A 27,254-nucleotide genomic window follows, 5' to 3' on the forward strand; every position below is an offset into this window, starting at 1 on the left:
AACAATTGTGCCCCCATAGTCAGCTGTTAGATGCGCTCTGGGACAATGAGGGGGCTTGTCTTGCCCATCATGCCTCACTGTGTCTATGCTTACAAAGAAGAATTACATGTGTGGAGAGAGGCGGGGGTAGAGAAGATGAGGATGGGGTACAGCGGAGGGGGCGGTGCAGATTAGCAAACTATTGTGCAGAGGCGGTGGCTGCGGTACAGGGGGCGAGGATCTAGTGCAGGGGGGGGGGGGGCGAATATGAATTGAACCCACCGGAGATGGCGAGGTGCCTGAGGCTGAAACCCCTGCTCCTCCCCGCTCCCTCAGTATTTACACACCCACCCCTCACAGGCTCCCAGTCGCCTGGCTCTGCTGCTCATGGCAGCGGCACGAGCTGGTCTTTCTTCCCTGGCGGTGTCAACGGAGAGCTACTGCTGCTGACTCCGAGCAGAGGACCCCCAGACTGCCGCAAACACCGAGCACCTGCAGGCTGGGGGAGGACCTCGTGTACAGGTGAGCCGTGCCCGAACTCTCCAAGCGGTGACCGAACTCTCCATATGGGGGGAGGCGTAAGGGGGGTGGGGGGGGGGGCGAACTCAGGCGCAGACACTCGCTGCCTCCTGACTGGGTAAGGTGTGTAAGTAACGGGTGGTGCGCAAGTTCTGACACAGAAATACCGTACCTCACACAAGACGCGCACAGACACGCGCTCCTTCTGCAGTGTTAGCCGCAGCAGATAAATGCGTAGTTGTATACGCTGCACGTGTGGCTTTTTCACTGTCTGTTACTTTGTAGGAACTGAGCTTATGTCTGTAGAATGCAGGCACGGCAGCGTCTCGTATATAGATTTGGGCATGTTATGTTGGGAATGAGCTTGTATTTGAAGTGTATATTTGTTGGTAACCCCATAAGTACACAGAGTGTCATGTGGTTTCTGGGTGCACTTGCTACGTGTCACAACGGTAATGTGCGTATTGCATTGTTATATAAATATATATCTCCCCGGCCCGTGCCCGGGATCAGGTAATATTGTCCCCACTACATATGGTCGCCATACTTTCAGCCTGATGCATGAAATTATTTGCGAGTAAAATACACATTTGCGCGCCTTTCTGCCTGAAAATCCCTGTTTGAGGAATGGGGATTTTCTGGAAGAATCGCGCGCAAATGTGCGTTTTACGCGCAAATAATTCCATGAATCAAGGTGATAATGTCTCCTCCAAAAGGTTGTGGGGTCATTATATATGGTGACCATATATATGGGGTCAAAGGGAGAGGGGGTTGGGGGGTGTCCCCTGATCCCCTTGAACACAAAAAAAAGGTTTGGTGGTTGCAGGGATGTCCCCCGCATGTTAAACGTAATAATGTCACTGCAAAAAATAGCATTTTTTTGGCGACTTTTTTGCCAGGCGACATTTGTACGGGGACATTATTACAGGAGCCCCATTCCCCCAATGCACCTGCAGAACAAACGAGGTCCTTTTGAAAAATAGGCAAATGGAATGCAGGGGCCCACTTGCGTATTGTTGGGTCCCCGCCAGAGGCGCAACCAAGAGGTGGCCAAGGGGGGCTACGGCCACCCTTACAAAAACACTGCATCCCCCCTCCCCCCACTCAACGAATGCAACGGCGCCTGCGCCAGGCCAGCCCACCCCTATGACCGGGCCAGGCCAGCCCTATGAAAGATTTCTGGGGGGCGCACCACGCATTCAATTTTAACCATTTACAAAGCACAGTGCAAAACTGAAGAGTTAGACCAGGCGACTTCACCTTTGCTCTTCAGTTGTATTCTCTGCTGTGTAACGAAAAGTAAATGCTGCCTGCAAATGATCAGCCTCATTTTGTAGTAACCCTCACAAAGCAGAGAGCAGAAGGAAAGAGTAGAGACGAGGTGTACACTCTTTTCATTCCCCTGTCTGTCTCACGAGAAAGTAAACGCTGCCTGCAAATGCGCTTTAAAGGCTGCGTTTACTCATAGATTCTTGTGGAATCCTCCAGGTTTGGACCACATGCAAATATGCACATGCATGGGAATCCATTATTTTTACTGCTGCATGAAAATCTCATGCAGGGGTGAAAGGACGTGCTCACAAAATACAGAAGAGGTGAGTACAGCGGACATAGGGCCGAACAGGAAATGGAGGTGTAAAATGCATTACCCCTCAAATTAACGTCTCCATTTCCCGTTCTGTCTCATTTAAAATTAGTGGGAATGCCTTGCAGGTGGCGTCTACTAATGATTCCTATGGAATCCGCCTGCTCATTAACAGGTGGCATTCTGAGGCGGATTCCATAGGAATCCACTTGTTTTATGCCTGCATGAAAATATCATGTAGTTGTAAAACGTTGTGCTCTCCCAAGAAAGAGGAGCAAAGCAGAGATGCGCACTTCACTTTGGGGCGCATTTTGGTCAGTGGCATTACGTAATTGAAAGACGTAAAAGTCTTGAGTAAAGCTTTAACGCGTTTCAGTCATGCCACGCCACATTTTCATGCATTTGTATGGCAGAGTGTAGGGACGGAATTCAACTTGCGCTCCCTCGGCCTTTCCTTCTCTCTGCCATACAAATGCTCCAGCATATACGGTGGCATGGATTTTCATATCTGCGCAAATGTTGGAGATCCCTATTGGGTCTGCCTGTTTTATGCTTATGCATAAAGCAGGCGGGCCCCCATAGGGATTGTATACACTGCCTAACAATTGAATGCTGCCCCGCATGTCAGACATTGTTTATTTGTAATTGTGAACACTGCTTACCTTGCGCGCATGGTAAGCAGAGTTCACAATGAAAATAAACCGCTGCCCAACATTTGAGCAGTGTTTAATGGGAATTGTGAGCACCGCTTGCCATGCAGGCATGCAACGCTCACAATTAACAGTAAATGCAGTAGCATTTACACACTTTTCACGGTGGAGTGCAAACGTGCAGGGAAAAAGGTCGCATACACACGTGTGCGCCGCCTTTTCACCTGAATTTTTACACCCCGCCATGTAAATGACGAAAATGTGGTGGTGGGGAGCTGCCTAGGTGTTTGTCCACACTTACCGTCTCTCTGCCACCAAATTACTTATTTGATTAAAATTAGCCTCTTTGCGCCTCGCCTACGCTTTGGAAGGACACGAAAATGAGCTGGCGCACAAAATGGACATGTAAAGGCATTACGTCTTACTTTTACGCTTTTATTTTGCACTCGTCTCAGTGTAAAGTGAGCCTGTACATGCTTATTTACGCTACTGCTTTTGCGTGTGTATAATTGTGTTTACACGTACTGTAAGTGTGCGGTGTTTCCGATTCTTGCGTTGTGTACATTTACTCTACGTCGTGTGTGTTTTACAGGTAAACTCCATATTTGCGTTGTGTATTTTGTACTGTCTCCGCAGCCCGCGTGACGTTCAGCCCCACGTTCCTGGGGAAATATGTACAGTCTACCGTGCTCTCATTATGTGGCATAACCTCGTTTCCTCTCCTGCATCGACTGCTGGGCTTCTGGCTGTGTTTAGTTTCTGGCACTGAAATTGCTAGGTGACCGACTACAAAACAAACCGAAGTGGGTGGGTTAAAGAGACAGGAGGGTGTATTAATGTCTTGGAAATAGAGAGCACGGATCGGGTGGGGAAGTGCACGAGGGAGGGGAGAAGGGGGCACATAAGGGAATAGCTAGCACGGGGGGAGCGGCGGGAGCAGGGATGAAAGGTGTGGTGTAGCTGAGTAGAAGGCCAGTTAGGGACAACGTTCCATGATCTACAGGTTATAGTGAAATGCATACATTATACGCCGCTATGTTTACATTGCTTACAGAGGCACATCTAGTGTATACTTAGTGCTTCAAGGCATATTTCTCAAGCTTCTAAGTGCTGTGAAAATAGTTGTCATTTTTACGCAGTGCAATGATGCTCCATTTCTCACCTTCAGAAGGCGGCAGGGCTAAGATGTCGTGGAGTGCAGGAGGCCCACAATCAGGGGCGAGTGCTTAACTCGTCAGTTATCCATCCAGGCAAGCGCTATGGGAATAGAATTATGGAGCTCCATGGGAGGAGGGTGGGGCGGGATATGAAAGGAAAACCACGAGAGCCCGGTGTGAAGGAAGTACTTCTCATTGAATGAGTCGCCAATGTCCAATGAACTGAAGACGGCTTGGAAGGCGAGAGAAATAAATAGCCGCATCGGGAGGTACAGCAGAGGAAAAGAGGGGGGGGTCATTTGACCTAGGAAGATGTGCTGTATCAAAGTTGCCGTGTTTGTAGTACCAGGTTTCTCGACATGTCTGTTACCGTTTTGATGGCCTGACAGAAGTGTTAGAAGTGGGATTCGGTCAATGTTTTCAGTGGGATACGACAACGAGGGGGTGCGCTGGAAAGGGGCGTGACGACACTACGCTGGGCCTGACTGAAAGGAAGGGCATGTGCCTTGGTCCAGTCCCGCATGCAACACACAAGACATCAAGAGGCCCCGCAAATGTGTGTTTTGAGCCAGAATTGTCTCAGGTGGTCTTGCCTGCATACTCTAAATAAAGCTCCCCTGTGGTTCACTCAGTATATAAGCATTTCAGTCAGTGTTTAAATCACCTTCATTCCATAAAAGAATGACCTAGGCACTTTTCTTTTTTTTTTTTTACATTTTTTTTTTAACTTCTGTTTATTAGGTTTACAATACAGCAGTTTTACATAGGATCAAACTAACATTGCAGTATTCATTTTCAAATGAAAGTCATGAGCAAACCATTTAAACCGAATCCAATAATAAAATCAACCATGCAAAACGTATCTAAATGAACCCTGCTAAATATTATACCTAATACACATAAAATACCACAAAGACAAAACCAAACATCACAAAGAGGAAAAAAAAAAAAAAAAAAACACCCCCTTATCCTACCCTCTAATTATCCGCAGAATATAAAGTCAATCATAGAGGGCATCAAACGATCCCCACAGCAACAAATATTCATCTTCCTTGCCTCTATTTTCTTTTCTGAAGTGCTCATGTAGGGTGCACGCTCCCCTGCTGGCTGCCTGCCCGTGATAATCTGCTGCTATTAACCCCCTGGCTCCCGTGCTTTCAGTAAGATTTTGCCACAGTATGAAGCCGCAATGACGGACTGGTGGTAAGCACACACTGCCCAGGAAGGGACCAGTCTCTCCGAATAAAGCCTCTGTCACTTTCAATGTGCTTTGCCTGGCCAAAGACATAGCCCTTTAAAAGGCCCTGGTGCTGACCTGTTTGACCTGCTTTCAGCTCTCTGGTGTGGGGCAGGGACTATGCTTCGGGAATACTACAGATCAAGACGGGGCTCATGTTTTGCACGATCCACGATGAACCCAGGGAATCACCCATTAGGAAACATCTCAATTATGATCTGGGCACCACACAGCTGCCTCAGAAGGAGATTGCTTAGGGGGCCCCCAATCCTTTTGAACGGGGCCCCCACTGAGACCCCAGGCATGTTCCGCAGGCCCTGACGTCACCCATGAGAAAGGGGAGGGGGACAAATAGAACCAATCTATGTTACTTTACATAAAATAAAATGGTAATTTGGGAACATATGGCATATCTGTGACAATGATTCAAGCCTGAAACCCTTCTGAGCACATAATACACACTGGTCTGGCTGCTTATTTCACTTATGGTAGCACCTTAACAGGCGAATAACTGAAAACCATGATTCACGTATGTCTTTGGACAGCTTCATCCATGTGGAGTCAGGTGTTGGCTCTCTGCAGAAAATGTTTCTAAGGCAGCCGCGCAGTGTGTCAACGCAGACATCAGAGCTACACCACATATTCTTTTGACCCTCTCACAGGGAGCCTGCTCAAACAACAGAATGACACTACATATTCCTACTGCACCCTCACAGCGGGCTCGTGTCCATGCAGAGATCAGAGGAACATCACAATTTCTTACAGGACTTGCACAGTACGTCTGCTTAAGAAACCAACGTCCTGTTCCTTTCTCTACAGTGCAGGATCAAAAAGCTTAGAGAGGGAAATGGCACCAAATTCCAAAGTGCTTTTACTCACCATAATATAACACTCCCACAGGGTGCGAGCACCAGCACCAGGACATTTACATATGTGGAAAACTATGTGGACTGTTCGGGGCTGCAGCATCCACACAGTTAAGAGAGTAAAATGCAAAAATGATGGCTCAGCCTTTTAAAGGATTGGTCCCAGGCGAATCAATAAAAAGTAGCCTATCACAACACTCACCATTCACACCCACAGGTGCAGTCCTCCAAAGAAAGTCCAACCCAGTGGGAGGGGTGGCGTGGTTATATGAGCCCAGAGTCCCAATCAGGCAGTGTGGGTTTTTGAGAAGAAGGTTGTGGCAGGAGTTTGGAGTGAACTGGCGGGTGGTGAAAAGGCATTGGAAGGAGCTGGCAAGAGACAAGGGAAAGAGAACAGGAGACAGAAGAGGAGAGGAGAGGCAGCAGAAGGTGGCCGGTTGGAGACAGCAGGAGGAGGTTAGAAGAGAATACCAGCAGGATGTTGGAGTTGAAAAGAAGGTGTTTTAAAAAAAAAAATTCTTTATTTTCCTTCCATAATAAAACACAATGATATAACAACAAATAAATTCAGAGCACTTCACAATGGTAAATAGTACACTAATGAAGAAGATAACCATAGCGCATCTAGATACATCAAAACACATATTTATCCCCATTCCTCCTTTATCTATCTCAAATAGCAGAGCTAAAAACAATATAGTGATAACAATGCATCAAAAAACGAATAATATTAACAATAGCAGTTATGCAACTATGTACATTAAACCCTACGTATATACATTCCAGTCACCCCCGCCCTTAACTCCCTATATCAAAAATAGAGACTAATATAGATCCATGAATTATATACATTCCAGTCACCCCTGCCCTTAACTCCCTATATCAAAAATAGAGACTAATATAGATCCATGAATTATATACATTCCAGTCACCCCCGCCCTTAACTCCCTATATCAAAAATAGAGACTAATATAGATCCATGAATTATATACATTCCAGTCACCCCCGCCCTTAACTCCCTATATCAAAAATAGAGACTAATATAGATCCATGAATTTCCCCCAAATCTTCTCAATGTTTCTTTTCTCTACCATAAATCGTTCTCTCCATCTTGGCTAATTTATACATTTCATCAATGTAATCATTCACACCACGGGATACCCTTGATTTCCATCCTCTCAAAATCATTTTCTTTCCTCCAGCAGCTCCTCTAAATGGCCATTTCTTTTGGCAGGTGTCCCACTCTTCCAACAACACATCATCTCCCAAAATCAGGGTTTTAAAGTCATAAGCAATCTTTCCTCCAAGGACATCTTCTATTATTTCACCAATGTTTACCCAGAAACCATGCACCCTCACACATTCCCATAATATATGATCCAATGTTCCAACCCGGTGTAAACATCCCCAACAATCATTCATATCTGTAATACCCCTTTTATGTAATCTCTCCCGGGTCCAGTAGACTTTATTTAAAATTTTGATTTGGAGTGATCTTTCACTCAAGCTAATTGAGCATAAATTGGCATTCTTGCACATGGCCAGCCATTGTTCAGTGGAAATTTCACAGTGAAGTCTTTTGCACCAATCCTCCCTCAACTGTTCATTTATTGTATATCTTCACACAGTTTGTTTATAAATTCGACTTTCCAAACCACCTTCACCCTTTTTGGATTTGACCAAAAAAAGATCAAAATTCAGCCCAGTTTCAAAATCAATTACACCTGTTGCTTTAACCATCTATAATCCATAGACGAAACATTTTCTATATCCCCATTCACTGTTAGCCATTTTCCATCCTTTTGTAGGTCACCAATCCAGTGCACCCCTCCTAGAAACCAGTCTGGCCAAAATAATGTCTTCCCATTTTCTGTAATCCCTTTGTTCCACCAGATGGAGGCTTCTGGGCCCTTAAGTGCATTGACACCTAATAGATTTAAGAGTTCTTTCCAAGAATACCTCCAAAAATCAGTGATAAGATTTACCTTAGTTCCAGGTCTTGATGAAGATGTTAAAATAGCCCTCGTGTCAGTTACCCTACATAACCAGCTTCAGCTGTGGCCCAATCCTTTGGTGACTTCTTCAAAAACGGGATAAACAAAACTTGAGCCATGAAAGCTAAATGATAAGCAAAGAAATTTGGGACCCCCAGTCCACCCATGTCCAGTGGTAATTGTAGTTTCCACAATTTTAGTCTCTGAGGATTGTTATACCAAATAAAACTCTGTAAGAGCCCATCAAGCTCCTTCCATTATCGTTGATTCATTTTCAATGGCAGCATACCAAGCACATAGTTTATCCTGGGAGCAGACATCATTTTCAGGGCATTCTCTTTCCCCCATAAGGACAAGTTTAGCAATTTCCATCTTTCCAGATCTAGTTTCAACCCTTCGGTTAATTCTTTTGGAATTACATGTACCAAAAGATAAAAAGGTGGCTGATGGGAGACAGTAGGAGAAGTGTGGAACTGAATAGCAGGAAGAGTTTGGACCTGAACAGGAGGGGATTTGTTGGAAACAGCAGCAGGAGGGTGGAGCAGACTACTTGGAAGATGTTGGAGTAGAACAACAGAAGGTGATTGTTTGGAGACAGGAGCAGTAGGGTGGAAGAGGAAACAAGGAGGAGGTTGTAATTGAGACCTGGATGTGCTTAGAGACACCAGGAGGGTGGAACTGAATACCAGGAGCTTTGGAATTCAACATCAACAGGTGGCCAGTCCAGGCGTGGAGTTGAACACCAGGTGTTGGTTGGAGGAATATTCCATGAGGAAGTACAGGATGCTAGTGAGATGATAGCTAGCAAAATTTGGAGGGGATGAGCGGGACTATTTGGGCCATTACAGGGGAGAGAAGTGAGACTCGGATTTGAGGTGGTTAAACCCACAGAGGGAGGAGGAACATGCACGTGGAGTGGTGCCAAGGAAGAGCAGGTCCAGAAGAGGAGTAAAGAGGCGGTGGAGAGGGAAGAATTCAGAACTCAGAGAGGGAGATGATGAGAAGCCCTTAAACTGGCAGCTGGGAACTCTGAAAGGCAAAGCCAGTTGTCTCTGTCTTAAAGTTGAAAAGATAGAGGAAAGGTGAAGGGAGTCCATAAACACAATTCCGAGAGCAAGGGAGGAGTTGTTGAGGAGAGAGATGAAAAGGGTGCAGAAACCCCTCAAACCAAAGATTAAGAACACAGGGGTAGAAACTGAGAAGATTAGAGATGTAGGGTGCAGTGGCCCCTTAAACCTGACAAAGAAGAAGTGTGCACGAGTCCTTTAAAGCTAACTTTAAAGAAACAGAGGGAGACCCTAAGAAGAATTGACAATAGTGGACGAGAACCCCAAAAACCTCAGATTAAGAGCCAAGGGAAAAACTGAAAAGAAAGGGGATGAAGGGTGAGGGAACCCATTTAAAAAAGTGTGCTGCACGTTTGGTAGACCCTGAGCAGTCAGGGGGCGCGAGAAGACTCATTGATTAATTTCCTTTTGGGATTTACAGCCGCTCATTTGTCATTTTCGTCACTGGTTATTATATTAACACAATTAAATAAATACATTTTGTTGCAATTCTGCCTTGGCCTCACCATCCGACCCTGCCAACTTTGCGACAGTAGGTAAATAAGGGACCAATCGGGCACTGCCTGCTTCTCAAAAATATATTAATTGATACTCAACTATTTTGGTTTGCTTTTAAAAGAATGTGAGATTTGGCTCAGTTGTGCCTGTGGTTTCTGTAAATAAAAAATCTCTATTTAGATTTCTCAATTTCAACATTAACAAACGCCAGCACGTACAGAGTTAAATGCAATGTGTAAATATGACAATAAATGTTGTAGAAGGACCAGGGGGTTCGCCGGCTGTTGTGGCTGCACACTTATAAACAGTGCAACATGCTGAGATGTCTAACAATGTTTAGTTACAATGTCAAAAGAATAACATAATTATGTGTAATAATAGAGAATAAGTGTGATTGACAATAAATAGTGGAAACAATTATTTAATCAGTGTACAGGCAGACAACAATGGCTAATGCATTTTGGACCCCCATTGGTCCTTTACCAAGGCGAGGTCTGTGTGGAAAAAATAGAAAGACGGAAAACAACAGAAATATTGAGGTCCTGGTAATACAGTATAAAATTCAAGGTAAATAAAATATCGAAAACAGAGCTGCACCTGGTCTGTGACATAAAGGAAAACCCACCAGTCACCACTAGACCATCCTGTGATCTAAAAATTGGATGGGTGGGACATCATAATGAGTACTGGGAAAGTCCTGCGCAGAATAGTCTAAAAGAAATTGCACCACAAGTGAAGGGAATTAAAAAAGGTAGAGGCACCCCTGTTGAGAGGATTGCAGTGTCAGAACACTGGTATGGTCACAAACAAGGCTGCCGAGTTCATGGAACGGTAGCAACGCATTGCTAGAAAAATAATAGAACTATGTTAGAGTTAACCACAGAGACTCCATGTGCTTTTATGAGCCCAAGCGAGGTTCAAACGTGGAACTCTGCAAAGCTGTGTCAGGCTTACTGTTATATAATATAACATAATATAATTGTTATAGCATGCTTAGTACCTGGATTGCTTTTAAGCGCAGGATTGTTATTCAAGCCTGTGTTGCGCTGCGCTGTTTTGCTTCCAAGGCAAACACGTTGCTCCTGGGCTATCCTTCCTCCCCTCTGGAGAGTAGAGCCTCGTAGCTGTTCGCCGCTATAGACAGGGATGTACTAAGCGGGAAAACAGATTAGTGTACTGGGGTCCACCGAGCGCACGAGCATATTAGGCTACCGACGCTGGTGGGGCATCAGATTAGCCTGATAACATCATTGCAGCAATATGCAGTGAGGTATCGGTAAATAAAGAATTTAATTGTCAAGGTGGTTTGATAAAAAAGGGAGCGAAAAAACATCAGAGGGCCAGAAAAAGGGATGAGGGAAAGGAGGGCAGGCGGAGAGGGGGTTGAAAAAAAGGGAATAGGGCGAGGACGTCCTTTCACCAAAATGCCAGGGGTAGCAGAAGTGACATCACACAACCCTTGACCCCCCATGACATCACAGGAAGTGGTGTAATTTGACCCTGCTCCCAAGTGACATCACAGGAAGTGATGGCAAATGACCTTCAGATTTTCTAGATGCATCTAGCACCCGTGTTTCCAGGTGCTCTCATTTCAGCCGATATAAGAACCGAGGCACAGAGGGAGGCATGACTTGTCCACGATTACACATTTGGGGAATGCCATTTTCCAGATTCGACGTGAGGTCTATATGTAAAACATACATAATGCAGTATTTCTAACAGAGTAACCGAAATCGGTAACGCAGGTTACAGCTAGTGTATGAAACATCTATAGATCAATGACACAACATATTATCGGTGGTGTTGCTGTGTTAAACAAGCCACAAAAGCACTGACCTGGGGAGACGAGCACTGCTGTTTAACCAGGAGAAAAATGCTGCATGAGCAAGGCCTGAGAATTCAATCATTGACCAGGATTTGGTATCAACACAATTCCCTGGTTATGAATGTATTTATGATTCAGCTACCACTCCGATAGTATAAACCTATTAGACTGGCGTGCGTGCACAGAGGGGAGTGCACCTGATAATGTTATCTTTGCTGCAGTATAATACCTGGGAAAGGTTCTTTCAATCTACCCAAGAACCCCCCTAGTTTTTATTATCTAAGCGTAATACTGGGTGACAGATGAGTTAAAAAAAAAAAACACCATTTAAAGTAATATAATTGTTGCACACATAAATTCATAGCACCACACAGTTATTTAAAATTGAAAACACCCACTGCACACTACCCCTTTGTCAGACCCACTGGTGCCCAATGGCATAGCACAACATTTGGCAGCTCCCCTGCGAGTCATGCTGTGGGAGCCCTTCCAAGCTCCTTAACAAAGCACAGGGCACGCCACACTCCGGGCCAGTCCGGACCACCACCTGTTCACAATGTCCATGATGATTATGCGGCTGCAGGGGCATGCACTACTGCAAGTGAAAGAAGTAAATATGTTTTTCAATCAAAGCTTAAATCTATAAGGTAACATAGAGAGAGTGACTGGTGAGTTGTTTTTTTTGGATGGTATAAATATTTGCCACAGGTATGTGATTGCGACTGAACATAGCGAGGGAGCTCGAAATAACGAAAATGAGTTGAGGCGGAACCAGTGGGAACCAGGGGGATTCTTCTCCATCCCCAGAGTAAATGTTTTGAATAATGGGTTAAAAGTGGTGCACTCCACAGCACACTTTCTGGTAAAATGTGAGTGAAAGGCCAACAATTGGTTTTGTAGGGTGTAGGGTGAATCATGAAAAAAAGTACAATAGATACAGGTCACCAAAAGTTGCCAGGGCATTTCCCAATGCATTACCATGCTGGTCCCTGCAATATATGCTAGTATAGAAAACATTTGTATGCTGGTTGTGCCCATACATTTCCATGCTGGCTCCACCAACATATGCTAGTATTCCCCTTTAAGATCACACTTAAGTTTGCTTTAAGATGTTTTTCTATAGTATCATTACTGGCACTGGGCACAAAACTGGCTCTGCCAATATATGCCAGTACTCCTATGTAAGTACATGCTCCCGTTGGTTTGGCCATTAAAAGTGACATGTCACAATAGGTAAACCTGTCCAAACTGGTTCCATTGTAAGCCAGTCTAAATCCATAAGAACCCTCATCTTGCTTGATTCATAATAGATGCTCAGTTAATCAAAAGTCATGCCACAGTTAAGAATATACAGGCCGCTACACCAAAACATCAGTCTAGCGGGGTAACACTACTTATCATGCTTGCTTTTTTAAAGATGCCGACTAATAAATGTCATGCCGCAGTAAGCAATGGCTAGACTGACTACACCAAAATGCCATTCTAGCCAGGGAATGGCACACATGCACTTGCCCTTTGCCCAAAAATACCAGTAAAACATGTAAAGTCAATAAAGGATGTGGCAAAAATGCTCCAGTGATCCCCAGTCTCCCAGATTATTACACACACATGCATCCCCTTTCCCCCACTGGTCACTCACCCATACATCTCCTCTCATACTCACTCACACTGGATTCACCACCCAGGCACAGACCACACCCCACCCAGAACATTGAAACACACACTACCACATATATGCTCATTCACCCAACAGTCACTCAATCATACACCTTTTATTACCTCCACCCATTGCATTTTCTACACAGGCACACACCTACCCACCCACCCAGAACATATAAAAACACACCATCACATTCATACTCATTCACCCACCAGTCACTCACACACACATTCTCTTACATCCACTCATTGCATTCTCTACACTGACACACATCCATCCACTCACTGCATTCTCTACACAGGCACACACCCACCGATCGAGAATATTCAAAAATACACATCACATCACTTTGCATTCACCACCAGTCACTCGCACATTCTCTTACATCCACTCATTGCATTTGCTACACAGACACACACCCGCCCAGCCAGAACATTCAAAAATGCACATCACATCACATGACTTCTCATTCACCCACCATTCACGTACATACATCTGACACGCACTTCACACATGCAAAACACACATCATATTATTCACAAAAAAACCTTCCAAACTTTTTCTTGCAGCTTTGGTCTGTCCTTCCAGGCCCCCTCGGCTCCTTTGTGCTGCTCACAAACAGGAACCAGAAAGCTGCGAGAGCTTCCTGGTTCCTGTATGTGAGCTGCAAGGAAGCAGAGTGAGAAGGGCCTGGAGCTGAACGTGGCATGTGACATGTGCCACCTGTCACGGTCAGCTCCAACCCGTACTGAGTGCCTCCCCGGCCCAGGCTTCACCTGATGGGTGAGGACTGGGCTGGGGACCCACCGGACCCGATGTGGTCGGCCCCCTGTGCCACGAGATTGCCCGCTACTCCATAAACACCCGTTTTTTTTGTTGTTTACATTTTTCTTTTTTTATAGTTGGGGTTGCAAGGGAGTCCCCCGGGGTTGCAACTGTGGCCTCCAGGGGTCGCATTTGCGACCCCTAGCAATCCCCAAATGACATGCCGGGAATAGGGAGATGAAAATGGAACCAATATGAATAAAAGAAGAGAAAAGAAAATTGAGGGTGAAAACAGTGAACAATCTTGGGGTATAAGAAAGTGGAAATGGTAATCTCAAATTAAAGTTTCTAAAAATGTTTTTCAGGTGGGATAAAAATTAGGTGTTTGAAAGAAATTAAGTCAAAGAAAATAGAGGAGGAGGTGTAGTGAAGCTGAAAATATCGGGGAAGTACTGGAAGGTATTGGAGAGTCAGAATGAGCCGTAGTTAGAAGTTGCAAGAGAGTTCAGTAATGTGCAGGAGCAAATAAAATGCCCATACGGTTAAGCAGATCACGAAAATCATAACAACACTACATTTTTGGAGCTGACGCATGTTGACAACATGTGGGCTCCAAAAGTAGTTTCATGTGAAGAAATGAGTCAACAAATTAGGGGATACGTGAGTCCAATCTGTGTATTCAGTAGGCTTCTTTCGGTTCTAGTCATTTCTGAATATCACCTCTGAATTGGTAAAAGTTCCATGGGTGTGAACATCACAGAGCTTCTCCCTACCTATTAGAATTATTAATTGTAACTTATCCAAAACCACATTTATCTTAATTATGAGGAACAGGCTTTCACTGGTCTGGTGTTGTGACACAAGCCCAATGTCACTACAACTACAATTTAATACAATGCACTAGACCACTTGCACCAAACCCTTCCAAATTTTGTTATACAAAAAGTTGCCAAATCAATTGTTTGCACAATTGTATTTGTGAAGGTTGAAAACCGTGTTGGCAAACCATTAGCATATTGGTAAAGAAGAGCAACTGTACAAACAATTGATTTGGAAACTTTTTGTGTAACAACATTTGGAAGGGGTTAGCGCAAGTGGTCTAGTGCATTGTATTAAAACCTTTGAATTGTTGTTTGTCAATAACTTCTAGAATTTGGAATCTCATCTGTGCGTTGGAGTGACCTTTTTCCTTGTAGTGACATGCTAAACACAAGTTTGCATTGTTAGTCCTTGCACAAGACTTGTGTTTATTCTACCTGGTTTTTGCTTTCTGGGACGCTGCCGTACATAGTACAGCCCACACGGGCAGGAAATACAGTAAACAACATATTGTGAATCAGAAGTAGCACATTTCTTTAACACTCCGTAAGGACTAACAACGCAAACTCGGCTGTAGCCCATCTTTTGTTCATCGATTGAAGATCTCCTGTCGCCACCTGACCGGGGTAACTTCGATTGCAATCCATCTTCTTCACATCCTAGAAGTGACCTGAGATCACCTGCATCGCAGAAGACGTCATCCTTTCTTCGTCTGGGGGTTCTGCTGGAAGCTGACTGGAACCTACTCTGAAGCAATGCAACCAACCAAACCAAATCCTGCACTGAAAAGTGATATCTGCACCTGCAACTTCTGGGTCTTCCTCAACCAGATCAAGCACAGAACATTGTGTCCCCAACAGATTATGGAACCTCAGCAGTGGTCCCTGGAGAAATCAGAGTGAGTAGGATAAGTGAACATACCTATTTATTCTCCCCCCAAACCCCGATCTCCATAGGGTTACATGGGCGTAAAGCCATGTCCCTAAATCACTCTTTCGTGAATTTGGTTCATGGAGGCCTGGTCCAGGATATCGTACTAGGCCTATTCTAGTGTCTGGGATTGAGTGAATTCACTTACCTACCTTTTTCACTCTTTTAATCATAACCACTGCCATCAACAATCTCTTATTAAACCTGCTGGTGAAGTGTAGCTTTGGAACTGGTGACCTGGACTTTATAACAGGAAGAGAAGCTGTTCTGTGGTTCTCTTATGGTCTCCCTGTTCACCATAATAGGGTGAACTCCCAAAATCATCTACCACTAGCATTGATTTTGGAAATCCATCTTAACAGCCTGCAATTTAGAGCATCCCTCCAATGTGTCAGGAGCACGATTACAGTAAGACTCATGTTGTATTTGAACACTCTGGAGCAAGAACTCAGTGGAGGACAACATGAGAGTGTGCGATCAGGGAGAAAACACACTGTGGAACAAGAGGGAACAACAAATTAATAGGTTTCCAACAAGAAGTAAAGTTAAATTGTTGACAATTAATATTGTTTACCACTCTATGAAGTGTTTGCTGCAGACTAACTGCGGCCCACTGCATGAACTATTTGCCCTATATTAATTGATAACCCAATACATTTTGCTTCCTGGCATAGTAGACTGTTTGCCCTTGATTAATTGTTGTCCAGGTGCATTTCGCTCTATGGCATCGTAGAAAAAAATCTTTACAATAGAATATTGGTAATAGTTAATCTAGGGCAGCCATGGAACAAATACAGTAGGGTGACCGTTGATGTGGTATGCAATCATTAAGCAAAAGGCAGTTTTTCATTCGGTGGGCAACCACTGATCTACGTTGTTAGGCAAAAAAAAACTGTTTCACAACAATGTAGGGCATGGCTCTGTAACATACGACTTCCCAGATGTTTTGGACTGTGACTGCCATGATCCCCCATCATTGAGCATTCTGGCTGGGGACGATGGGCGTTGTAGTCTAAAACATTTGGAGAGCCAAAGGTTGCAGACTCCTGATATAGGGTAAGCATTGGGTCTAGGATGCCAGGGAGCAAATTACATCTGGCAACAATTAAAAAGTAATCAAGGGCAAACAGTTCATACAGTGGGCAAAAATGTGTCTATGGAAAACACGCCAGTCAGTGGGCAAATATTCTGGGGCAGACAATCCATGTAGTGCAAAAATAGCGGGACAGCAATTCATCTAGGGCAAACAGTTCTAAAACTGTAAAACCAAGGGTGACATGGTACAGAGTACTGGTTAAACTGCAATGTGAAGAAATATGCAATTGTAAAAACTCCCAAAACATAAAAAATCAATTGTAGTAATAGTAGAAATGAGAACTATTCCTCCGATTCCCCGACTTACTTTCACAACAATACGTGGCATTTAATATTTTGTCAGAAGTCACAATAAAGCTGTGTGGAAGAACGTGGGTTGTTCATAAGTGCAACAAGTAGTGTCTTTTGATCAGGGACACATCATATATTCAGAGCTCTTCTTTTTATGGTAAGGAAAGCAAAGTAGGCAGCACTTGGAGATGGAGGGATACATTGGGGTGTAGCCTGGTGATCCTCTGAAATCACCAGAGGCACTTAGATCTGGCCCCCCATGACACTAAAAAGAAAAACACCTCCATGCTCGGACACAGAGACACTTACTAGTCTTATTTTTTTAATCTTTCGTAAGGAGTATATTGTGAGCTCAGGGGCGTAGGAGACCCATAAAATCTGGGGGGGGACAGGGGGCGCATTGAGGACTTGGGTGGGGAGAGGCAGGAATTGCCTGCTCGCAGTTACTCCTTTACATCTTTCCCCGTCACTGACATATGCAGTAGATTGTACAGGAGCTTACCCCAAATGTATGGAAATACTTTGGCCTTAATAAGATTCCCCCCACGGGCCTTGTTTTTCTCTTCCACCTCAGTTGGTGTGATGATCCGTTTCACTTCTTGCGTTTCTCCAGGTCTCCCAGCGATGGACCTTTAGAGAGATCTTTTATAAGACTCTCACCTGCGCTTAAAGTGCAGATGCTTTATGGAGTTTCGCCAACCCACCCTATCCTATTCCACTTGAACCCTCAATGATGGAACACGAGTGTGACCCTTTACAGCAGTGTATGAGCTGCAATCATACCTCGGCACCAGGGTATTCACTGGATTTACATGGATAGCGGAACAAGTACTGTTGTGAATCTCCAGGCTCTGCTTTATTTCTTTCTGGGTCACCCAGATGGCTTATGGTGGCCTCTATTAAAACTTGTCTAAAATCCATTATTCAGCTGGTGGTGGGTACCAGAAATGCAGTTGCATCCCTATTTTAACACAAGTATTGGCAACGCCAACCGTTTTGGTTTAATGTAGGCATGGAAAAGGCACTTGCTGGGCACCGCCATAGTGGTATTAGGTAACCTCTGATGGTAGCAGCTGCAAACTGGTGCAAGTACCTGGACATTTAATGGCAGTGCCTGGCAAATGCCGAATACGTATACACAAGCAAACACTTGCCATTGCTGGTTTTTAGCAGGACTTCAGTGAAGGAAAGGCAAAGTGCTGATAGAGTGGCTGAAGGCATCCCTGGATAAGACATTTGTATTACACCAGTAGTATGTTCCCAGCTCCAATTAAGTTATTAACTACAAAGGGCTTGTAGTATGATATGATATGATATGATATGGCATTTATAACACACCTATACACAAGTGTTTCAAGGCGTGATGAGGCAAAGGAGGGGGAACAGAGGGAAGACAAAAAACAATCCTAGGCCAGGTGTCATTCAGATCACGCAAGTGCATGGGAAGGGGAAGAGTTAAAGTGCAGGGGGGTGGGAGGGAGGGGACAGTGCAGTACATGGGATAAGAAGATAAATATTCAAAGTAAAAGTAAGGCCAGCAGGTGGCAAATGCGAGGGTAAATGCAGACAACAGGTGTCAAGTGCTGGTAGTGGGAATGTAGGGATACAGAAAACAGTCCCCAAGTGCGAGGATTGCCAGGAAGGCAGGCAGGAGTGCGACTGGCAGGGCAGGGGGCCTGGGTCCGAGATCAGAGGGTGGCCAGGTAACCAGTACAGTTTCAGTATCAGCCAGGAAGCCAGCAGGGGAGAGGAGGATAAAAAAGCAGAAGCAAAGAGAAAGGTTTTGAGGTGCTTCCGGAACCGGAGATGATTCTCTTCAAGTTTCAGGGAGGCAGGGGGGCTGTTCCAGAGGGAGGCCCCAGCCGAAGAAAGAGATCTACCACCAACTCGTTGCTTAGAGGAGGCTCTGATCCTGAGGGAGTTGGAGGCGGATGAGCGAAGAGCTTGAGAAGGAAGATATTTAGGGAGAGAGAGTTGAAGGTATTGAGGCCCCAGACCCCAGAGGCCTTAAGGACAATGCAGAGGGTTTTGAACCTAATCCTCACAGCCACTGGGAGCCAATGCAGAGATTTCAGTCCTGGAGAGATACGATCCCTGGGCTTGAGGCCAAGGACAAGTCTCGCAGTCCTGTTCTGGATGAGTTGCAGAGGGCGGAGAGTAGCAGGAAGATTTAGAAAGAAACTGTTGCAACAGTCCAGCCTGGAGAGAATCACAGCTCTGGAGAAAGTGAGCTTCTGGGGGAAGGTGAGAAATGGAAGAATACCTCTGAGGAGGTGCAGCTGGTAGTGAGACTTCTTAGAGACGTCAGAGACGTGAAGAGAGAAGGAGAGTGTGGAGTCGAAGATGGCACCGAGGTTTTTGGCCTCACAGGTGGGAGCAGGAAGAGGGCCAAGAGTAGCCGGCCAGAGAGTGACAGGAAAGGAGGGAGCGGGTGTGCCAATGAGGTGAATCTCGGTCTTACTGGCATTTAGGCAGAGATCATTGGCGGCACGCCACTCCTGTATGGCGGACAGAAAGTCAGAGATGAAAGAGGGAGAAGAGGTGGCTGAGAGTAGCCTGAAAGTGAGCTGTCATCCACATAGCACTGGAAGTTGGGGCAGAGAGCAGCAATGCGGTGGGCAAGAAGTGCCAGGTATTGGTTGAACAGCCAGGGAGAGAGATTAGACCCCTGGGGAACACCACATGTAGAGATAGAGATAGAGGAGAGAAAGGACCCAAGTTGAACCTGGGAGGGTCGATCAGAGAGGAAAGAAGTCAGCCACGCCAGGGCCTGACCAGTGATCCCCGGGTTATAACGGAGACAGTTGAGCAGGATGGCATGGTCGACTGTGTCAAAGGCAGAAGAGAGATCAAGTAGGATGAGGACACAGGGGGTGTTGGAATCAAGGTTGGAGAACAGGTCTTCACAGATGTTCAGGAGAGTAGTTTCCATGCTTCTGGCAACTCGGAAGCCAGACGGATGATCATGGAGACAACTAACACATTCAGTGTGAAGATTGAGCCGGGAGATGGCTAGCTTTTCCAAGAGTTTGCCCAGGAAAGGAGTGATGGAGATTGGGCGATAGTTAGCCAGGCAAGACAAATCGGTAGAGGGTTTCTTAAGGAGAGGGTGCACAAGGGAGTGCTTCAGGGTTGAAGGGAAGACTGCAGTGGCGAAGGAGTGGTTGCAGAAGTCGGCCAGGGCAGGAGCCAGGGAGTCAATGTGGTCCTTGATGGCTTTGGAGGAACAGGGATGAACCTGTTTTGATGAGACTTTCATAGATCAGACTTGTTTTGAAACCTGTCTGGGGAGAACAGGGGAAAGGCAGAAAAGGAGGGGGAGAGGTGGCCGAAGAAGGGTCAGAGGAAGAGCAGGGAGTAGAGGGAGGAAGGGGAGAGGAGGTGAGAGAGGACAGGATGTCCAGAGTTTTAGAGATGAAATGAGAAGCCAGTGCCGTGCAAACATCCCTAAATCAAAGGCTTTATCTAAACCCGAAGCACATCCTATTACATTTCTGCCCTACACCACTCTCTCTGTGTTCTGGTCTTTCCTGAACCCCTCTCTCCCCTGCGCACACTCGCCACCCCATGCAGCAAACCAACCCCATCTTTCATCTACACTCAGTTCTTGTTCCCATCTCTCCCCTCCCTTGCTCTTCTCTTTTTCTGTCCTCTGCACCCTTTCAACCCTTTTTCACTTTGCATTCCCCCACTCTACTGCACCCCAGTCCCTCACTTCCCATTCCCCCATGGCCAGAACTCCACAACTCTCATCTGTACACTTACTCAGCACTTTCTCCTCCGTCTTCAGAGCACCCACAATATCCTTGGGCACTTTTCTACAACTATTAGTCATGCTTCATTGCTGGCAAGGGCCAGCCAGTGCTGTGCACATATGCTTGTATTTATTATTTACACTATAATGCTGCTTGCCGCTTGCCGAATTTTGCGCCCCCCCATACCGGCCTGCACTGCACTGGTCTGAGACCACATGTTTTCCTCACCTGCACTGTATGCAGTGTCAGTATACATATGCGCTTTGGACTAAGGCGCTATATAAATAACATATCATTATCATTATCATTACATTCATCGCTCTGTGGTGATGAAGTCCAGGTATGGACCCAGCAGGGGGTTGAAGGGGGCAAGTGGGTAATGGGGATTATAATGAGCAAAAAGGATACAGAACTTAATCTGAACCCAGGTGTGCTACCCCTCGCTCTCCAAACGGAGTTGCTTCAACTTTGTGTAAATATAATATATAATTCCATCAATTTCAAAATCATCACTCTGTGATCAATTGTTAAAATCATGAAGATTGTTATCTTCTGTTTATTTCTGAGGCTTGGGCATCATGTACTCAATTAGCGCCATATAGGTTTGTTATGCCAATGCATTTCGGACACAGTCCGTCATCAGGGCTCTAGGTGCTCTCATTTATACTTTAACATAAACAATAAAGCATAAAACATAAAACATCGGCATATTTTTAGACCAAAATGAACAACATGTCATTAATGTCAGTAATAACCAATAACCATGTGTATATCGTTTTGTCACCACCAATCAATTGGATTGTCATAGTACATTATTGTTTGTACCGGTGTTTTTTTTCATAGACTAATCGTAATGCATGAATTCAAATATTCAATTGAGTCCGATCATATTATATCAAAAGATAGAAATTAGGTCACATACCATTGTTGCAGGTTTCAAATTCCCCAGGTGTGTGCCATCGTAGGTAAGTAAAAAAATTATAATTAAATGCACGTGAGTGTTTAAATCGGGCATCTATTGCGTTTTCACTCATTGTTCTATGTGATAGTACCAAGTGCAAATGCCTCCTGAACAAAAATATCTGCAACAATTACAGTGTCGACCAACTCGGGATGCCGAGGCAGGAATGCCATTCCTGCCTTGGGTCCCGCTCAAGAACGTGCTCTGAACGGGAATGTTCCCTCGTCGTAGGCACTGCACAACTCGTTCAATCTCAACACTGTAATCGTTGCAGATATTTTTGTTCAGGAGGCATTTGCACTTGGTACTATAACATAGAACCAGTAACATGGGTCCGCTATCCTTTATTCACACAACCTTTAGATTTTTGTAATAATGACGTCCATGTAAACATAGCATCTGAATGTTACCCATCAAACACAACTTTTGAATATAATTGTTACATTGAGCCTACAATGATACTGCGCTCGGATGAAGAGCAGCAATAATGATACTGTCACTTTAATAGAGTGTTGTTGATAGAAGAGCCGGCGCGCGGCAAGCATGACAAAAAGAATGCATCGGCGCACACGCGGTTTGCATAGCAACGTACCTAAACAGTGAAAACCGGCGTTCAGCGAGAACGCGGGTTTTCGCGATACGGGATAAGCGAGTTGCTGACGGTCGATACAGGTAAGCAGGGGTCCAAAGGATGATAATTAATGAATAACTAGACACGAGGGGAACACTAACACGATGACTTTTTATAGGTCAACCGTGAACATATGAAATTGAGGCATCACGGAGCATCACGAAAGGAGGGAGGCTAGCATAGCCACTTAAGAGGTACTTGATATGCTTTGAACAATGAGTGAAAACGCAATAGATGCCCCATTTAAACACTCAGGTGCATTTAATAATTTTTTTTTTACTTACCTACGATGACACACACCTGGGGAATTTGAAACCTGCATCAATGGGATGTGACCTAATTTCTATCTTTTGATATAATATGATCGGACTCAATTGAATATTTGAATTCATGCATTACGATTAATCTATGAAAAAAACAACCGTGATATACAATAATGTACTATGGCAATCCAATTGATTGGTGGTGACAAAACAATATACACATGGTTATTGGTTATTATTGACATTAATGACATGTTGTTCATTTTGGTCTAAAAATATGCTATGTTTTATGTTTTATTGTTTATGTTAAAGTATAAATGAGAGCGCCTAGAGCCCTGATGACGGACTGTGTCCGAAATGCATTGGCATAACAAACCTATATGGCGCTAATTGAGTGCATGATGCCCAAGCCTCAGCAATAAACAGAAGATAACAATCTTCATGATTTTAACAATTGATCACAGAGTGATGATTTTGAAATTGATGGAATTATCTATTATATTTACACAAAGTTGAAGCAACTCCGTTTGGAGAGCGAGGGGTAGCACACCTAGGTTCAGATTAAGTTCTGTGTCCTTTTTGCTCATTGTTTATTTATACCCTGTGCCAGGGTTTTAAGGTGTGCCCTAAATATCGAATTGACATTATCTCAATCCAAGAAGTTAATTTGAATACTCAGCAGTGCCAACCTTTTCCAATTCAATTAATGGGGATTATAAGCCACTTGAACTTCCATAAGCTAGTGCACTGTTCTGGATGTGCTAAGGGAACGGAAGGGAAAATGGCAACATAATTCTTCTCACAGCAACATCATTAATACTGCAGATAACATATGGACCCCTGGGAGCTCTGAGAGGCAAACACACAACACAAGGGAAAGGAAACTGCAAAGGAGCATGGACAGGAATGTGCACTGGCACACAGGTCCATGGGGGAAAGAGGCCTGCTAACAAGGCCATACAGTGCTGTCTCGGGTCACTGTCACCAGGTAAGTAGCATGATGTAAGTGACTGGCCTGCACTTATTTTCGGGGTGTTGAGCTGTGGGGTCAGGTCTTTGTAGCATTTACACATTAGCCTGCAGTGCAGGTCTAAGTAATTTCTCATTTCTGCATTCATGTAATACAGACTATTCTTTGTAGTCGACACGATTTTCAAACGATCATCTCCCTATCATGGCTTTTAAATTTCCACAAGGCGCAGGTGGAGTGGCGGTGGTGGTGCTCTGACCTCACACTACACTTATGGTTCCTAAATCCGAATTCGAGCTCTGCAGAGCCTAAACAAGCTCCCCACTGGACCCGGGCCAACCGCTCCCTGCGACGCACACCTCCCCTCAGCCACAGCCACCACAGTACCGTAGTTGGGTTATACTGCTACAAATTAATCCACAGACGTGTGAGCACATCCCTTTGCTCCGGGTACAGGCTGAGGCAACTTGCATCTCACACCCACTTTTGTGGTCCTCACGAAAGCCCTCATTATCGGGAAGACCACACTGCACAGTGCACCTCATTATGAGCTTCAACATAAACAAATAGCTTAATTTTCCAAACAATGAAGACCTTCCCAGAATAGCGCTCTGGTGTATGTGCTCCAGGTATGTCACCACAAACCAGTTTCCCTGTGGTGACCTACAAAGAGTTCCACCAGTGGGTAAAAATCGATAAATATTGAATCCCTCTGAACTGGGGGCTTTTTTCTGAAGTCGCATAGGTTTACGATGCACTCGTGAGCACGTTGCGCAACACAGGGGTCTTGGGTGTTGATTTATCATTTATATTCTGTAATGGGGCTATGCGAAACGTGAACAGTGCATGCAACACATCAGGGACGTATGTATGCTCATCGTTTAAAAGTGCACATTTCATGCACAGAACAGCCCAATTTATCACTTGTGTGCTGTTGGGTCACCTGCATACAATTTGTAACCTTCACGAGGCATGGGGCGAAGCCTGTCTTTTTCTGTTATCATGAAATAAAACTAGGGTTCGACCCTCAGGTTTTTCAATTCATGATGAAACATAAGATGCCAGGATTCCCTGATCAGTTTGCAATGCGCTGCACGTGTTTAGAAACTGTATAAATATGACGTTGGCACATTCCCCCTAATAAATCCTCCCTATGCCGGCCTGCACTGCACCTGGAGAGGGGGGCCATTTGACTTACCTTAAGTACGGTAGCTGAGGTCTCAGGAGGTCGAGTGGCAGTCAGAGTCTCACTCTGTCTCCCTCGATATTAACACACGCTGTCAGTCAGTCACTCTCAGCAGGAGCACACGTCGCTGCCTGGCTTCTCCTTCGTTCTGGAAGCTGAAGCTGGGCAGCAGTGCACTGCGCAGGGGCACGTGCAGTTCCACGGCCTGGGCACATTCCAAATGCACAGGCGCGGGGCATGCATGAGCAAGCAGCAGAAGTTCTTATTTAAGCCCGCTGCTGCAGACAATCTGAAGTTAACTTGTACTTTTGCACGCATGACCAGGGATGTAATTTCACCAAAATGCCAGGGGTAGCGGAAGTGAAATCACACGACCCTTGACCACTGATGACATCACAGGAGGTGATGTCATTTGGCCCCACCCCGAAGTGATATCGCGGGAAGCGATGGAACTCAACCTTTCAACCCTTCACAAAACAGGAAGTGGCATCCCATAGCATTGTTCCTAAGTACACAATACGAAAAATATGTTTACAATATCACTATAATGTGATGTGGATCGCCATATGTATCGTTAGGATCAGTGTGTATTGACCCATATTACCAAATTACTGTGAATGCAAGCAGCCGTCCATGGCCAAATGATAATGATATGTTATTATATAGCACTTACGCTTAAGCGCTTTATATAGAAAAAATATACACCCAATATCACCCAACCTGTGTTGGTACTCATTTATCGACCTCAGAAGGATGAAAGGCTGAGTTGAGGTGTTTAAGAACAGGCTAAATCAGTGACTCACCCCCTGAAGTGTGCCTGAAATGAACTTTTAATGAGTCTAGCAATTATTGTACAGAATTCCAGAAAGACAAATTATTTGGTTTTCCTATTCTTTCTTATTTAGGGTCAGTGCTGAAAGTGTTAGACTTGTGGCACCCCTGTTCTTTTTTTCTTCTTTTTTTTCGAGGTCTGAACAAGAAAGCCAGCCACTCCAGAATTAAAGTGCCACATGGTGCTGGCCACAGCCCAGCAGCTTGCATTGCAAAAAAAAAAAAGAACACTTTTTTTCTCAATTTATTTTTAGGGGTAGCAAGGGAGACCACAGGGGTAGAAGGGAGACCTCAGAGGTCGCAGTTGCGATCTCTGGTGACCCCTAAATGACGTCCCTGCGCATGACATCTGCAGACTTATTTCACATGCTGAAGTGATTCAAATTCTGGGGGGATAAAAGACATTATACCCCCCCCCACTTAAAATTGTTGGGGGGATTTGTCCCCCCCCTGTCCCTCTACATGTCCTACGCCCATGTGTGAGCTCTTGTGTTCAACTGGGGGGAAGGAAGCAATTGGCACTGGGAGAGTAAATGAACCACCACTCTACAGTCGCGTGATCATGGTCAAGCAACATACTGTGGGGTCTTGAAAAGGAACCAGCACATGGATGCAAAGGTGTGAAATGCAGAGCAGCCTTGTGATCTAAAGCATACATTATATTCTGAGCTCTGGAGTTCCAGTCATGAGGAAGAAAGCAATCACCATAGCAGTTAGTACTGATATTGGAGGAATTTGTTGAAGTGCAGCCTTGTGATCTTGGGCAATCAGTGCACCAAGAGCTCTTGGTGGCCAATGACCAAGGGGAGGAATTGAAGCAATCAGTACTGGAAAAAGAATGTATTATTGAAGAGCAGTCCTGTGATCTTGGCTAAACAGTATATTCTGAGATCATATGCTGTAGTATAAAGCATGACAAAGAGCACTGTGCAGCAGCATAGAGAGAGGTTGCTATCAATTAATCTTAATATGCTCTCCCCTCAGTCTGTGACTGAAAATGGCCTGCAGAACACCCTAGATGTACCTGCAACCTTTCTGCAAATTGACAAAAGTAGATTTAGAATTTGTAGATAGCTACGTTCTAAGCTTTAGTCTAATGTGAATAGCATGTATTTCTGTTCAGCCTAGGCCTCAAGAGCTCTTTTGTATTTGCATTTGTGTTTATTGAGTATACAGATGGTTTGACCCGAAATGTGTGCAAAAGCAATAAACTGTGAGTGAAAGATGAATGCAGGCGACTTGATGATGAGGAGAGACTGTGATGAGACTAGAGATAGGAAAACCTATAAGACAAAATGTGGATCACGTTAAAAAGGGACACAAGCTAAACAGGCGATGCACCAATGCATTATCCTTTCTGCTCTTCTATTCACCCCTTCATGAAACGTTGGCGATTAGGGTTGGGAGGATGCTCTGATGATTCACCTGTTTACCTTTGCAATACACCTACATTCTATAACTCCCTGCTCTGTGTGTATGTTTGGCATATTCTCCATTTCTGCCCCTTGTCCTTTCTAGACAAAGAAACAATGCAATCCAAAAGAAGGTCCCTACTAAGTAGGATGGGTTTTACATTTGAAAGTGGATGCAGCAAAACGCCAGTGTTGTATCATTTAAAAATTGCTTCCTTCCAAATACTTGTGTACAGGTGAGTTATAAATGACATGATATGATAGGTTATTTATAACGCGGTTTCTAGTGTTGCTCCGTGTCGTCTTGC

The 27,254-nt window shown here is 44.8% G+C and overlaps 1 protein-coding gene across 1 annotated transcript in view; it reads left to right on the top strand.

The window, feature by feature from the left end:
• The first annotated feature begins 259 nt into the window (after positions 1 to 259).
• GIPR (gastric inhibitory polypeptide receptor) overlaps positions 260 to 27,254 on the top strand; it is a 582,639-nt gene continuing 555,644 nt past the window's right edge. The window contains exon 1 of the mRNA XM_069643058.1: positions 260 to 501. The gene's annotated coding sequence lies outside the window, so the exon portion shown is untranslated. The remainder of the gene's footprint in view (positions 502 to 27,254) is intronic.

This window comes from Ambystoma mexicanum, chromosome 2p (assembly GCF_040938575.1).
Source record: "Ambystoma mexicanum isolate Mex_15411 chromosome 2p, UKY_AmexF1_1, whole genome shotgun sequence".
NCBI classification, from domain to species: Eukaryota; Metazoa; Chordata; class Amphibia; order Caudata; family Ambystomatidae; genus Ambystoma; species Ambystoma mexicanum.